The sequence below is a fragment of the Euprymna scolopes genome, chromosome 22 (genome assembly GCF_053919585.1).
Source record: "Euprymna scolopes isolate OS-2025 chromosome 22, ASM5391958v1, whole genome shotgun sequence".
Classification (NCBI taxonomy): domain Eukaryota; kingdom Metazoa; phylum Mollusca; class Cephalopoda; order Sepiida; family Sepiolidae; genus Euprymna; species Euprymna scolopes.
The window spans coordinates 93,001,855-93,017,395 of NC_136503.1; the positions used below are offsets into that span (position 1 = coordinate 93,001,855).

Here is a 15,541-nt window from a genome sequence, read left to right on the forward strand (position 1 = left end):
ATAAATGAGACATGTAATCGTTAGCATTTTCTCAAGTTTAGTGGCGAGTGGGGGTGGGGCAAAAATAGAGAACAGAGTGAGAGGGTCATAAGTTCCAAACATTTTAAAAATACGTAGAAACACTTCAAAACGTGCATGTGTGTGTGGGAAGACTTTTGTTTTTCTTTTTAAGACTTGCTTGTGAAAAGTCTCACTATTAAATTAATCATCATTTCCTGATATTTTTAAGGCTGTTAACAAACACAAGAAAATTATGGTGAATCTGTACAATGTACACTCCATCATATTTTTTCTTTTTATTTATTTTAAAAATTTTTCAATGAATAAAACCCCTTTATATAAAGGATTTTCCATTTAATCTAAGGGCAATGATGTTAAAACCAATGTATTCCATATTGTTTTCACTGACCACCATGTTTTTTTCACGCATGTGAATTCAATTTTTGTGCATTTATACATTAATTCTGTATATCACATGTATATTCCATAGCTAGCTATAACATATACTGATCCAACTGTTACATGATAAGGGCTGTCCCCTTTTCATGTAGAGAGATTTAGTTAAAATGAAAATGAAATAGAATAGACGAAATTCGAACCTCATAAATTAGGTTTAGAAATAGATTACGAGAGAGAATTAGAAAATGGAATGTCAAACAAACCATTGTTTAGCTTAGAGATAAAATAGTTTCAAGAAAAGAATGTGCGTTGTCAATTCTGTTATGAAAAATTCAATTGAGGAATGCAACTACAAGATAATTTAATAAACATGTTTTTAACATATTGGAAATATAGGTTACTGGGAATATAGGTTAAAATTCCTTTTGTAAACAAAGGAAAAAGTTTTGGACACGCATTTCCAGAACACGTGAAAGAAGACACATGTTTTAACATGTGTATGACGTCATGGAAAATGGGAAGTTCTCGATATAGTTAGAGGACGACAGATGATAGTCTGCAGTTGGGATTCGAACGTCTAGAAGCGAGACAGTTACTTTTGAAACTTAATATGTGAAGCTTTGAATTCTTGACTCAGAAAACCACGACCGGTCGGGAGAAGAAATAAACCCATCATGTGTTTTTATAAACGTCGTCTTTGTGTTGTAATTCTACCAAAAGGTAAAGTGAAAATTGTTATATATGTCTTATATATATCATGTGTTTTAAAATGTCTTTACATACACATCTTACATACACAATATGAACACTAAGACTGTCTGAACACTGTTTCATTACTCTAAGAGCTTCTGTTACACACCTAAGTATAAACATTTTAATATATATGAATCGTTATAACACGAACAATCTCTCTCTCAACAACATCTCTCACTCTAATAAGACTCTCTCTCTAAGACTCCTATACAACAAACACGACAGGTCACATTAGTCTCATATATTATTAAATATTATACATTAAATATTTGTTATATGAATTATTAATTTAATAGAAATAGAAATAATTTTATTTATTATTATTATTTTAGTGTCACGCCATATTTTCCCTTTATCCTTAATGAGACAAAGAGAAGCTTCATTTACAGGTCTTTTATATATTAGCAGGAGAAGAGCTTTGTGCCGCACAATCTGGTAAACGCTAATCTCCACAAGTCTCTCCCTCAGAGACTCCTCTCAAGCAGCAAAGTGGTATCATCTATTGCATTCATCACAACATATCATTAGAGAAGAACCATTATTCCTAACAGAGTTAGACAGAAATCCCCCCCCCTTCAAATTCAGCCTCTGTATGAGCTGCAGAAGAAACTTCCTTAATTTCTAAGGAATACAAATCCTTTAGGGAATCGATCTGTTCATAATCATCCCTTAATATACAGTTGGAACAAACTCATCCATCCTTCCAATGAATGAGATGAAGAACCTTATCAAGACTCCAGAAAAGTCTGGTTCGGTTTGGCATCTTCACCAAAACAATATCACCGATTGATATTTTCATCTATGCAATGGCTTATCATATTCCTGTCCTTTTCTATGAAGAAAATGCGATAATCATTATGCCATAATTTATGGCACTTTTCTATAAAGTCCTCCTTTAACTGAAGATATTCCAACAATAGGATCAGAACAGAGGTTGTCAATCTCATGACTTATCTGCAATAAGCACAGGTTATAACCAGCCTGCAAAAGTTAGGTTAAAATATCTCAACCCTTTGTCAGAAGAAGCAATATGTGTGTTGTTAACCACTCTCTCAATATCTGTAACTATTATTAGGAAATCAAAATATTCTAATTTCTTCCTTTCAATCAGCTTATTCAAACCATCATAAGTGAATCGTTCAAGATGATACCTGAGTATGAAACTCAAGATGAACTGACTGGCATTAAAACCAAAGATAATAAATTTATAAAGGTATGCAGATGATTGCTATCTTTCAGGGAAAATAAAAAACAAGTTTTGTTCCTTTCAGCTTTTAGATGGACTTGTAAAAATGCTTCCTAAATGCTACTAACAAGTCTAACAACTTGGCAATCAAATTAACTCCAGAACCTGCACCATCATTCAGAGAAACGCCTCCCTCACCCCACCTTTTAAAAGAACAATTGAAAACCCAACATTGACCTTCAAATGAAATTTGTTATATCTATCTTAATCCATAGAATCTCATCTCAATGCACTAAAAATATTAGACTTTCTGCCAGTTATCTTTGATGTGCCTTATTTTATCAATGTTCAATATCAAAAAATGGATATATATTTGTTATGACCCTCGGCTACATTAAAAAATAACAGAAGTGAACAGACCAATAAAGGGAAAGAGGCCAGGGACAGAATGGGCATGTAGCGAAAATTTAAAGACAGTAAACTTATGCACAGTATACATGATAAATGTGTGGATGATACCACATGTGCATATATACAAGTGTATATGTCTGCAACTATTTATACTCATATGTATGGCAACATATGTTTTGCTTTTGTTTGTATGTATATTGTTTGTGGTAAAATTTTTCAATAACAATTTCTAACATTAATTTTATCCATAATTTTATCCATTTCACTTTGGTTGATATTTTTCACTTATTTTGATGTCCCTTGAGAAAAAATGTCAAAGTCTCATAAAAGATGAAGTAGGAGCAAGACTAGAAGAAAAAGAAATGACCATGAAAATGGTTGGCTATAGTTAACAAGGAGCATGGATTAAGTGTAATCAAACAAATAGATGAAAAGCGATATGGATTAAGTGGAATGAAATAAATAGATGAAAAGCTATATATAAGTGGAATGAAACAAATAGATGAAAAGCTACATATAAGTGGAATGAAACAAATAGATGAAAAGCTATATATAAGTGGAATGAAACAATTAGATGAAAAGCTACATATAAGTGGAATGAAACAAATAGATGAAAAGCTATATATAAGTGGAATGAAACAATTAGATGAAAAGCTACATATAAGTGGAATGAAACAAATAGATGAAAAGCTATATATAAGTGGAATGAAACAAATAGATGAAAAGCTATATATAAGTGGAATGAAATAAATAGATGAAAAGCTATATATAAGTGTAATGAAACAAATAGATGAAAAGCTATATATAAGTGGAATGAAACAAATAGATGAAAAGCTATATATAAGTGTAATGAAACAAATAGATGAAAAGCTATATATAAGTGGAATGAAACAATTAGATGAAAAGCTATATATAAGTGGAATGAAACAATTAGATGAAAAGCTACATATAAGTGGAATGAAACAAATAGATGAAAAGCTATATATAAGTGGAATGAAATAAATAGATGAAAAGCTATATATAAGTGTAATGAAACAAATAGATGAAAAGCTATATATAAGTGTAATGAAACAAATAGATGAAAAGCTATATATAAGTGGAATGAAACAATTAGATGAAAAGCTATATATAAGTGGAATGAAACAATTAGATGAAAAGCTATATATAAGTGGAATGAAACAAATAGATGAAAAGCTACATATAAGTGGAATGAAACAAATAGATGAAAAGCTATATATAAGTGGAATGAAACAATTAGATGAAAACCTACATATAAGTGGAATGAAACAAATAGATGAAAAGCTATATATAAGTGGAATGAAATAAATAGATGAAAAGCTATATATAAGTGTAATGAAACAAATAGATGAAAAGCTATATATAAGTGGAATGAAACAAATAGATGAAAAGCTATATATAAGTGGAATGAAACAATTAGATGAAAAGCTACATATAAGTGGAATGAAACAAATAGATGAAAAGCGATATGGATTAAGTGGAATGAAATAAATAGATGAAAAGCTATATATAAGTGTAATGAAACAAATAGATGAAAAGCGATATGGATTAAGTGTAATGAAACAAATAGATGAAAAGCTATATGGATTAAGTGTAATCAAACAAATAGATTAACAGCGATATGGATAAGTTTAATGAATCAAATAGATTAAAAGCTATATACAAGTGGAATGAAACAAATAGATGAAAAGCGATATGGATTAAGTGGAATGAAACAAATAGATGAAAAGCGATATGGACAAGGTGTAATGAAACAAATAGACGAAAAGCTATATATATAAGTGTAATGAAACAAAGAGACGAAAAGCGATATGGATTAAGTGTAATGAAACAAATAGATGAAAAGCGATATGGATTAAATGGAATGAAACAAATAGATGAAAAGCGATATGGATTAAGTGTAATGAAACAAATAGATGAAAAGCAATATAGATTAAATGGAATGAAACAAATAGATGAAAAGCGATATGATTTAAATGGAATGAAACAAATAGATGAAAAGCGATATGGATTAAATGGAATGAAACAAATAGATGAAAAGCAATATGGATTATATGGAATGATACAAATAGATGAAAAGCGATATGGATTAAGTCTAATGAAACAAATAGATGAAAAGCTATATACAAGTGGAATGAAACAAATAGATGAAAAGCGATATGGATAAAGTGGAATGAAACAAATAGATGAAAAGCGATATGGATTAAGTGTAATGAAACAAATAGCTGAAAAGCTATATACAAGTGTAATGAAACAAATAGATGAAAAGCGATATGGATTAAATGGAATGAAACAAATAGATAAAAAGCGATATGGATTAAGTGTAATGAAACAAATAGATGAAAAGCAATATAGATTAAATGGAATGAAACAAATAGATATAAAGCGATATGATTTAAATGGAATGAAACAAATAGATGAAAAGCAATATGGATTATATGGAATGAAACAAATAGATGAAAAGCGATATTGATTATATGGAATGAAACAAATAGATGAAAAGCGATATGGATTATATGGAATGAAACAAATAGATTAAAAGCAATATGGATTATATGGAATGAAACAAATAGATGAAAAGCGATATGGATTATATGGAATGAAACAAATAGATGAAAAGCGATATGGATTATATGGAATGAAACGAATAGATGAAAAGCAATATGGATTATATGGAATGAAACAAATAGATGAACAGCAATATGGATTATATGGAATGAACCAAACAGATGAAAAGCAATATGGATTATATGGAATGAAACAAATAGATGAAAAGCGATATGGATTATATGGAATGAAACAAATAGATGAAAAGCGATATGGATTATATGGAATGAAACAAATAGATGAAAAGCGATATGGATTATATGGAATGAAACAAATAGATGAAAAGCAATATGGATTATATGGAATGAAACAAATAGATTAAAAGCAATATGGATTATATGGAATGAAACAAATAGATGAAAAGCGATATGGATTATATGGAATGAAACAAATAGATGAAAAGCGATATGGATTATATGGAATGAAACGAATAGATGAAAAGCGATATGGATTATATGGAATGAAACAAATAGATGAAAAGCGATATGGATTATATGGAATGAACCAAATAGATGAAAAGCAATATGGATTATATGCAATGAAACAAATAGATGAAAAGCGATATGGATTATATGGAATGAAACAAATAGATGAAAAGCAATATGGATTATATGGACTGAAACAAATAGATGAAAAGCGATATGGATTATATGGAATGAAACAAATAGATGAAAAGCGATATGGATTATATGGAATGAAACAAATAGATAAAAAGCAATATGGATTATATGGAATGAAACAAATAGATGAAAAGCGATATGGATTAAATGGAATGAAACAAATAGATGAAAAGCGATATGGATTAAATGGAATGAAACAAATAGATGAAAAGCGATAAGGATTAAATGGAATGAACCAAATAGATGAAAAGCGATATGGATTAAATGGAATGAAACAAATAGATGAAAAGCGATATGGATTAAGTGTAATGAAACAAATAGATGAAACGCGATACGGATTAAGTGTAATGAAACAAATAGATTAAAAGCAATATGGATTAAGTGTAATGAAACAACAAGATGAAAAGCAACATGGATTAAGTGTAATGAAACAAATAGATGAAAAGCGATATGGATTAAATGGAATGAAACAAATAGATGAAGAGCGATATGGATTAAATGGAATGAAACAAATACATGAAACGCGATATGGATTAAGCGTAATGAAACAAATAAATGAAAAGCGATATGGATTAAATAGAATGAAACAAATAGATGAAAAGTGATATGGATTAAGTGTAATGAAACAAATAGATGAAAAGCGATACGGATTAAGTGTAATGAAACCAATAGATGAAAAGCAATATGGATTAAGTGTAATGAAACAAATAGATGAAAAGCGATATGGATTAAGTGGAATGAAACAAATAGATGAAGAGCGATATGGATTAAATGGAATGAAACAAATAGACGAAAAGCAATATGGATTAAGTGGAATGAAACAAAAAGATGAAAAGCGATATGGACTAAGTGGAATGAAACAAATAGATGAAGAGCGATATGGATTAAATGGAATGAAACAAATAGATAAAAAGCGATATGGATTAAGTGGAATGAAAAAAATAGATGAAAAGCGATATGGATTAAGTGGAATGACACAAATAGATGAAAAGCTATATGGATTAAGTGGAATGAAACAAAAAGATGAAAAACGATATGGATTAAGTGGAATGAAACAAATAGATGAAAAGCTATATATAAGTGGAATGAAACAAATAGATGAAGAGCGATATGGATTAAATGGAATGAAACAAATAGACGAAAAGCAATATGGATTAAGTGGAATGAAACAAAAAGATGAAAAGCGATATGGATTAAGTGGAATGAAACAAATAGATAAAAAGCGATATGGATTAAGTGGAATGAAAAAAATAGATGAAAAGCGATATGGATTAAGTGGAATGAAACAAATAGATGAAAAGAGATATGGATTAAGTAGAATGAAACAAATAGATAAAAAGCTTCATATAAGTGGAATAAAACAAATGGATGAAAAGCTACATATAAGTGGAATAAAACAAATGGATGAACAGCTACATATAAGTGGAATAAAACAAATAGATGAAAAGCTACATATAAGTGGAATGAAACAAATAGATGAAAAGCTATATGGATTAAATGGAATGAAACAAATAGATGAAAAGCGATATGGATTAAGTGTAATGAAACAAATAGATGAAAAGCGATATGGATTAAGTGTAATGAAACAAAAAGATGAACAGCAATATGGATTAAATGGAATGAAACAAATAGATGAAAAGCGATATGGATTAAGTGGAATGAAACAAATAGATGAAAAGCGATATGGATTAAGTGGAATACAACAAATAGATGAAAAGCGATATGGATTAAGTTTAATGAAACAAATAGATGAAAAGCGATATGGATTAAGTGTAACGAAACAAATAGATGAAAATCTATATGGATTAAGTGTAATGAAACGAATAGATGAAAAGCGATATGGATTAAGTGTAATGAAACAAATAGATGAAAAGCGATATGGATTAAGTGGAATTAAACAAATAGATGAAAAGCGATATGGATTAAGTGTAATGAAACAAATAGATGAAAAGCGCTATGGATTAAGTGTAATGAAACAATAGATGAAAAGCTACATATAAGTGGAATGAAACAAATAGATGAAAAGCGATATGGATTAAGTTTAATGAAACAAATAGATGAAAAGCGATATGGATTAAGTGTAACGAAACAAATAGATGAAAATCTATATGGATTAAGTGTAATGAAACGAATAGATGAAAAGCGATATGGATTAAGTGTAATGAAACAAATAGATGAAAAGCGATATGGATTAAGTGGAATGAAACAAATAGATGAAAAGCGATATGGATTAAGTGTAATGAAACAAATAGATGAAAAGCGATATGGATTAAGTGTAATGAAACAAATAGATGAAAAGCGCTATGGATTAAGTGTAATGAAACAATAGATGAAAAGCTACATATAAGTGGAATAAAACAAATAGATGAACAACTACATATAAGTGGAATAAAACAAATAGATGAAAAGCTACATATAAGTGGAATGAAACAAATAGATGAAAAGCTACATATAAGTGTAATGAAACAAATAGATGAAAAGCGCTATGGATTAAGTGTAATGAAACAAATAGATGAAAAGCTACATATAAGTGGAATAAAACAAATGGATGAAAAGCTACATATAAGAGGAATAAAACAAATAGATGAAAAGCTACATATAAGTGGAATAAAACAAATAGATGAAAAGCTACATATAAGTGGAATGAAACAAATAGATTAAAAGCTACATATAAGTGGAATAAAACAAATGGATGAAAAGCTACATATAAGTGGAATAAAACAAATGGATGAAAAGCTACATATAAGTGGAATAAAACAAATAGATGAAAAGCTACATATAAGTGGAATAAAACAAATAGATGACAAGCTACATATAAGTGGAATAAAACAAATGGATGAACAGCTACATATAAGTGGAATGAAACAAATAGATGAAAAGCTACATACAAGTGGAATGAAACAAATAGATGAAAAGCTACATATAAGTGGAATAAAACAAATAGATGAAAAGCGATATGTATTAAGTGGAATAACACAAATAGATGAAAAGCTACATATAAGTGGAATGAAACAAATAGATGAAAAGCTATATATACGTGGAATAAAAAAAATAGATGAAAAGCTACATATAAGTGGAATAAAACAAATGGATGAAAAGCTACATATAAGTGGAATAAACAAATAGATGAAAAGCTATATATACGTGGAATAAAAAAAATAGATGAAAAGCTATATATAAGTGGAATAAAACAAATAGATGACAAGCTACATATAAGTGGAATAAAACAAATGGATGAAAAGCTACATATAACTGGAATTAAACAAATAGATGAAAAGCTACATATAAGTGGAATACAACAAATAGATGAAAAGCTACATATAAGTGGAATAAAACAAATAGATGAAAAGCTACATATAAGTGGAATAAAACAAATAGATGAAAAGCTACATATAAGTGGAATGAAACAAATAGATGAAAAGCTACATATAAGTGGAATAAAACAAATGGATGAAAAGCTACATATAAGTGGAATAAAACAAATAGATGAAAAGCTACATACAAGTGGAATAAAACAAATGGATGAAAAGCTACATATAAGTGGAATAAAACAAATAGATGAAAAGCTAAATATAAGTGGAATGAAACAAATGGATGAAAAGCGATATGTATTAAGTAGAATAAAACAAATGGATGAAAAGCGATATGTATTAAGTGGAATAAAACAAATGGATGAAAAGCTACATATAAGTGGAATAAAACAAATAGATGACAAGCTACATATCAGTGAAATGAAACAAATAGATGAAAAGCTACATATAAGTGGAATAAAACAAATAGATGAAAAGCGATATGTATTAAGTGGAATAAAACAAATAGATGAAAAGCTACATATAAGTGGAATGGAACAAATAGATGAAAAGCTACATATAAGTGGAATGAAACAAATAGATGAAAAGCTACATATAAGTGTAATAAAACAAATAGATTAAAAGCTACATATCAGTGAAATGAAACAAATAGATGAAAAGCTACATATAAGTGGAATAAAACAAATACATGAAAAGCGATATGTATTAAGTGGAATAAAACAAATAGATGAAAAGCTACATATAAGTGGAATGAAACAAATAGATGAAAAGCTACATATAAGTGGAATAAAACAAATGGATGAAAAGCGATATGTATTAAGTGGAATAAAACAAATGGATGAAAAGCGATATGTATTAAGTGGAATAAAACAAATGGATGAAAAGCTACATATAAGTGGAATGAAACAAATAGATGAAAAGCTACATATAAGTGGAATAAAACAAATGGATGAAAAGCGATATGTATCAGGTGGAATAAAACAAATAGATGAAAAGCTACATATAAGTGGAACAAAACAAATGGATGAAAAGCTACATATAAGTGGAATGAAACAAATAGATTAAAAGCTACATATAAGTGGAATAAAACAAATGGATGAAAAGCTACATATAAGTGGAATAAAACAAATGGATGAAAAGCTACATATAAGTGGAATAAAACAAATGGATGAAAAGCTACATATAAGTGGAATAAAACAAATAGATAAAAAGCTACATATAAGTGGAATAAAACAAATGGATGAACAGCTACATATAAGTGGAATAAAACAAATAGATAAAAAGCTACATATAAGTGGAATAAAACAAATGGATGAACAGCTACATATAAGTGGAATGAAACAAATAGATGAAAAGCTACATATAAGTGGAATGAAACAAATGGATAAAAAGCGATATGTATTAAGTGGAATAAAACAAATAGATGAAAAGCTACATATAAGTGGAATAAAACAAATAGATGAAAAGCTACATATAAGTGGAATAAAACAAATGGATGAAAAGCTACATACAAGTGGAATAAAACACATAGATGAAAAGCTACATATAAGTGGAATAACACCAATGGATGAAAAGCTACATATAAGTGGAATAAAACAAATAGATGAAAAGCTACATATAAGTGGAATAAAACAAATAGATGAAAAGCTACGTATAAGTGGAATGACACAAATAGATGAAAATCGATATGTATTAAGTGGAATGAAACAAATAGATGAAAAGCTATATATAAGTGGAATGAAACAAATAGATGAAAAGCGATATGTATTAAGTGGAATAAAACAAATAGATGAAAAGCTACATATAAGTGGAATGAAACAAATAGATGAAAAACTACATATAAGTGGAATGAAACAAATAGATGAAAAACTACATATAAGTGGAATGAAACAAATAGATGAAAAGCTACATAAAAGTGGAATAAAACAAATAGATGAAAAGCTACATATAAGTGGAATAAAACAAATGGATGAAAAACTACATATAAGTGGAATGAAACAAATAGATGAAAAGCTACATAAAAGTGGAATAAAACAAATAGATGAAAAGCTACATATAAGTGGAATAAAACAAATAGATGAAAAGCTACATATAAGTGGAATGAAACAAATAGATGAAAAGCTACATATAAGTGGAATGAAACAAATAGATGAAAAACTACATATAAGTGGAATGAAACAAATAGATGAAAAGCTACATAAAAGTGGAATAAAACAAATAGATGAAAAGCTACATATAAGTGGAATAAAACAAATGGATGAAAAGCTACATATAAGTGGAATAAAACAAATAGATGAAAAGCGATATGTATTAAGTGGAATAAAACAAATAGATTAAAAGCTACATATAAGTGGAATGAAACAAATAGATGAAAAGCGATATGTATTAAGTTGAATGAAACAAATAGATGAAAAGCTATATATAAGTGGAATGAAACAAATAGATGAAAAGCGATATGTATTAAGTGGAAAAAAACAAATAGATGAAAAGCTACATATAAGTGGAATAAAACAAATAGATGAACAGCTATATACAAGTGGCATAAAACAAATGGATGAAAAGCTACATATAAGTGGAATAAAACAAATGGATTAAAAGCGATATGTATTAAGTGGAATAAAACAAATAGATGAAAAGCTACATATAAGTGGAATAAAACAAATGGATGAAAAGCTACATATAAGTGGAATAAAACAAATGGATGAAAAGCTACATATAAGTGGAATAAAACAAATAGATGAAAAGCGATATGTATTATGTGGAATGAAACAAATAGATGAAAAGCGATATGTATTAAGTGGAATAAAACAAATAGATGAAAAGCTACATATAAGTGGAATAAAACAAATAGATGAAAAGCTACATATAAGTGGAATAAAACAAATGGATGAAAAGCTACATATAAGTGGAATAAAACAAATGGATGAAAAGCTACATATAAGTGGAATAAAACAAATAGATGAAAAGCTACATATAAGTGGAATAAAACAAATAGATGAAAAGCTACATATAAGTGGAATAAAACAAATGGATGAAAAGCTACATATAAGTGGAATAAAACAAATGGATGAACAGCTACATATAAGTGGAATAAAACAAATAGATGAAAAGCTACATATACGTGGAATAAAACAAATAGATGAAACGCTACATATAAGTGGAATAAAACAAATAGATGAAAAGCTACATATAAGTGGAATAAAACAAATGGATGAAAAGCTACATATAAGTGGAATAAAACAAATAGATGAAAAGCTACATATAAGTGGAATGAAACAAATGGATGAAAAGCTACATATAAGTTGAATAAAACCAATAGATGAAAACTACATATAAGTGGAATGAAACAAATAGATGAAAAGCGATATGGATTAAGTGGAATGAAACAAATAGATGAAAAGCTACATATAAGTGGAATAAAACAAATAGATGAAAAGCCATATGGATTAAGTGGAATGAAACAAATAGATGAAAAGCTATATATAAGTGGAATGAAACAAATAGATGAAAAGCGATATGTATTAAGTGGAATAAAACAAATAGATGAAAAGCTACATATAAGTGGAATAAAACAAATCGATCAAAACTACATATAAGTGGAATAAAACAAATGGATGAAAAGCTACATATAAGTGGAATAAAACAAATAGATGAAAAGCTACATATAAGTGGAATAAAACAAATAGATGAAAAGCTACATATAAGTGGAATTAAACAAATAGATGAAAAGCGATATGTATTAAGTGGAATGAAACAAATAGATGAAAAGCTACATATAAGTGGAATGAAACAAATAGATGAAAAGCGATATGTATTAAGTGGAATAAAACAAATAGATGAAAAGCTACATATAAGTCGAATGAAACAAATAGATGAAAAGCGATATGTATTAAATGGAATAAAGCAAATAGATGAAAAGCTACATATAAGTGGAATAAACAAATGGATGAAAAGCTACATATAAGTGGAATAAAACAAATAGATGAAAAGCTACATATAAGTGGAATGAAACAAATAGATGAAAAGCGATATGGATTAAGTGGAATTAAACAAATAGATGAAAAGCGATATGGATTAAGTGGAATGAAACAAATAGATGAAAAGCTACATATAAGTGGAATTAAACAAATAGATGAAAAGCTACATATAAGTGGAATAAAACAAATAGATGAAAAGCTACATATAAGTGGAATGAAACAAATAGATGAAAAGCGATATGGATTAAGTGGAATGAAACAAATAGATGAAAAGCTACATATAAGTCGAATAAAAACAAATAGATGATAAGCGATATGTATTAAGTGGAATAAAGCAAATAGATGAAAAGCTACATATAAGTGGAATAAAACAAATGGATGAAAAGCTACATATAAGTGGAATAAAACAAATAGATGAAAAGCTACATATAAGTGGAATGAAACAAATAGATGAAAAGCGATATGGATTAAGTGGAATTAAACAAATAGATGAAAAGCGATATGGATTAAGTGGAATGAAACAAATAGATGAAAAGCTACATATAAGTGGAATTAAACAAATAGATGAAAAGCTACATATAAGTGGAATAAAACAAATAGATGAAAAGCTACATATAAGTGGAATGAAACAAATAGATGAAAAGCGATATGGATTAAGTGGAATAAAACAAATAGATGAAAAGCTACATATAAGTGGAATAAAACAAATAGATGAAAAGCTACATATAAGTGGAATGAAACAAATAGATGAAAAGCTACATATAAGTGGAATGAAACAAATAGATGAAAAGCTACATATAAGTGGAATAAAACAAATAGATGAAAAGCTACATATAAGTGGAATAAAACAAATAGATGAAAAGCTACATATAAGTGGAATAAAACTCAGACAATGACCAGAAAATCGTAGGCGTCTTTTCTCTGCTGGTATTAGATATGGCAGGTAGGTTGCAATACAGTTGCTGCTTTGTGGGATGATTGTGCCAAGATATATTAAATACTGTTCGTAGTATACGGGTATATGCGCCGCCTAGTTTTCTTTCCAATCTTTTCGTTAGTACCCAGATTGTAGCACCGTAAACAAGGACAGACTCTACCACTATCCTGAAGAACTACCTTTTCAGTTTGTTAGTTAGTCCCAAAGTCCATACTGAATGTAGCCCATCCAATGCGGCCAATGTTTTGAAATGTGAATTTCGATATCTCCCTCTGTGGAAGCTATGTTGCTACCCAGATACATAAACTCAGCAACTTCTTACATTGTTGACTCAACCGGAGCCCTGATCTCTAAATTCACATTGAAAGTCATGAACTTTGCCTTATCCACATTGATATGGAGACAAATGTCATTTGCAGACTTTTCTAGCTTACATAAGTGTTTGCGCATCCGCAAACACAGAAATATCGTCTACGTAATCTGTATACGTAATGTATGCTGATTGATGACGTCTGTTTCAGTTTCATGTAATAAATGAATATATATACCTATATACAATAGGTACATATATATACATACATATTACACACATATATATATACCTATATACAATAGGTACATATATATGCATACATATTACACACATATATATATACCTATATACAATAGGTACATATATATACATACATATTATACACATATATATATATATACCTATATACAATAGGTACATATATATACATACATATTATACACATATATATATATATACCTATATACAATAGGTACATATATATACATACATATTACACACACATATATATATATATATATATACCTATATACAATAGGTACATATATATACATACATATTACACACATATATATATATATATATACACCTATATACAATAGGTACATATATATACATACATATTACACACATATATATATATATATACCTATATACAATAGGTACATATATATACATACATATTACACACATATATATATATATATACCTATATACAATAGGTACATATATATACATACATATTACACACATATATATATATATATACCTATATACAATAGGTACATATATATACATACATATTACACACATATATATATATATACCTATATACAATAGGTACATATATATACATACATATTACACACATATATATATATATACCTATATACAATAGGTACATATATATACATACATATTACACACATATATATATATATATATACCTATATACAATAGGTACATATATATACATACATATTACACATATATATATATATATATATAC

The 15,541-nt window shown here is 28.2% G+C and overlaps 1 protein-coding gene across 2 annotated transcripts in view; it reads right to left on the bottom strand.

Moving 5' to 3' along the window:
• Positions 1 to 15,541, bottom strand: part of LOC145243546 (ribosome-releasing factor 2, mitochondrial-like) — a 110,340-nt gene that overhangs the window by 13,104 nt on the left and 81,695 nt on the right. The window lies entirely within an intron of this gene.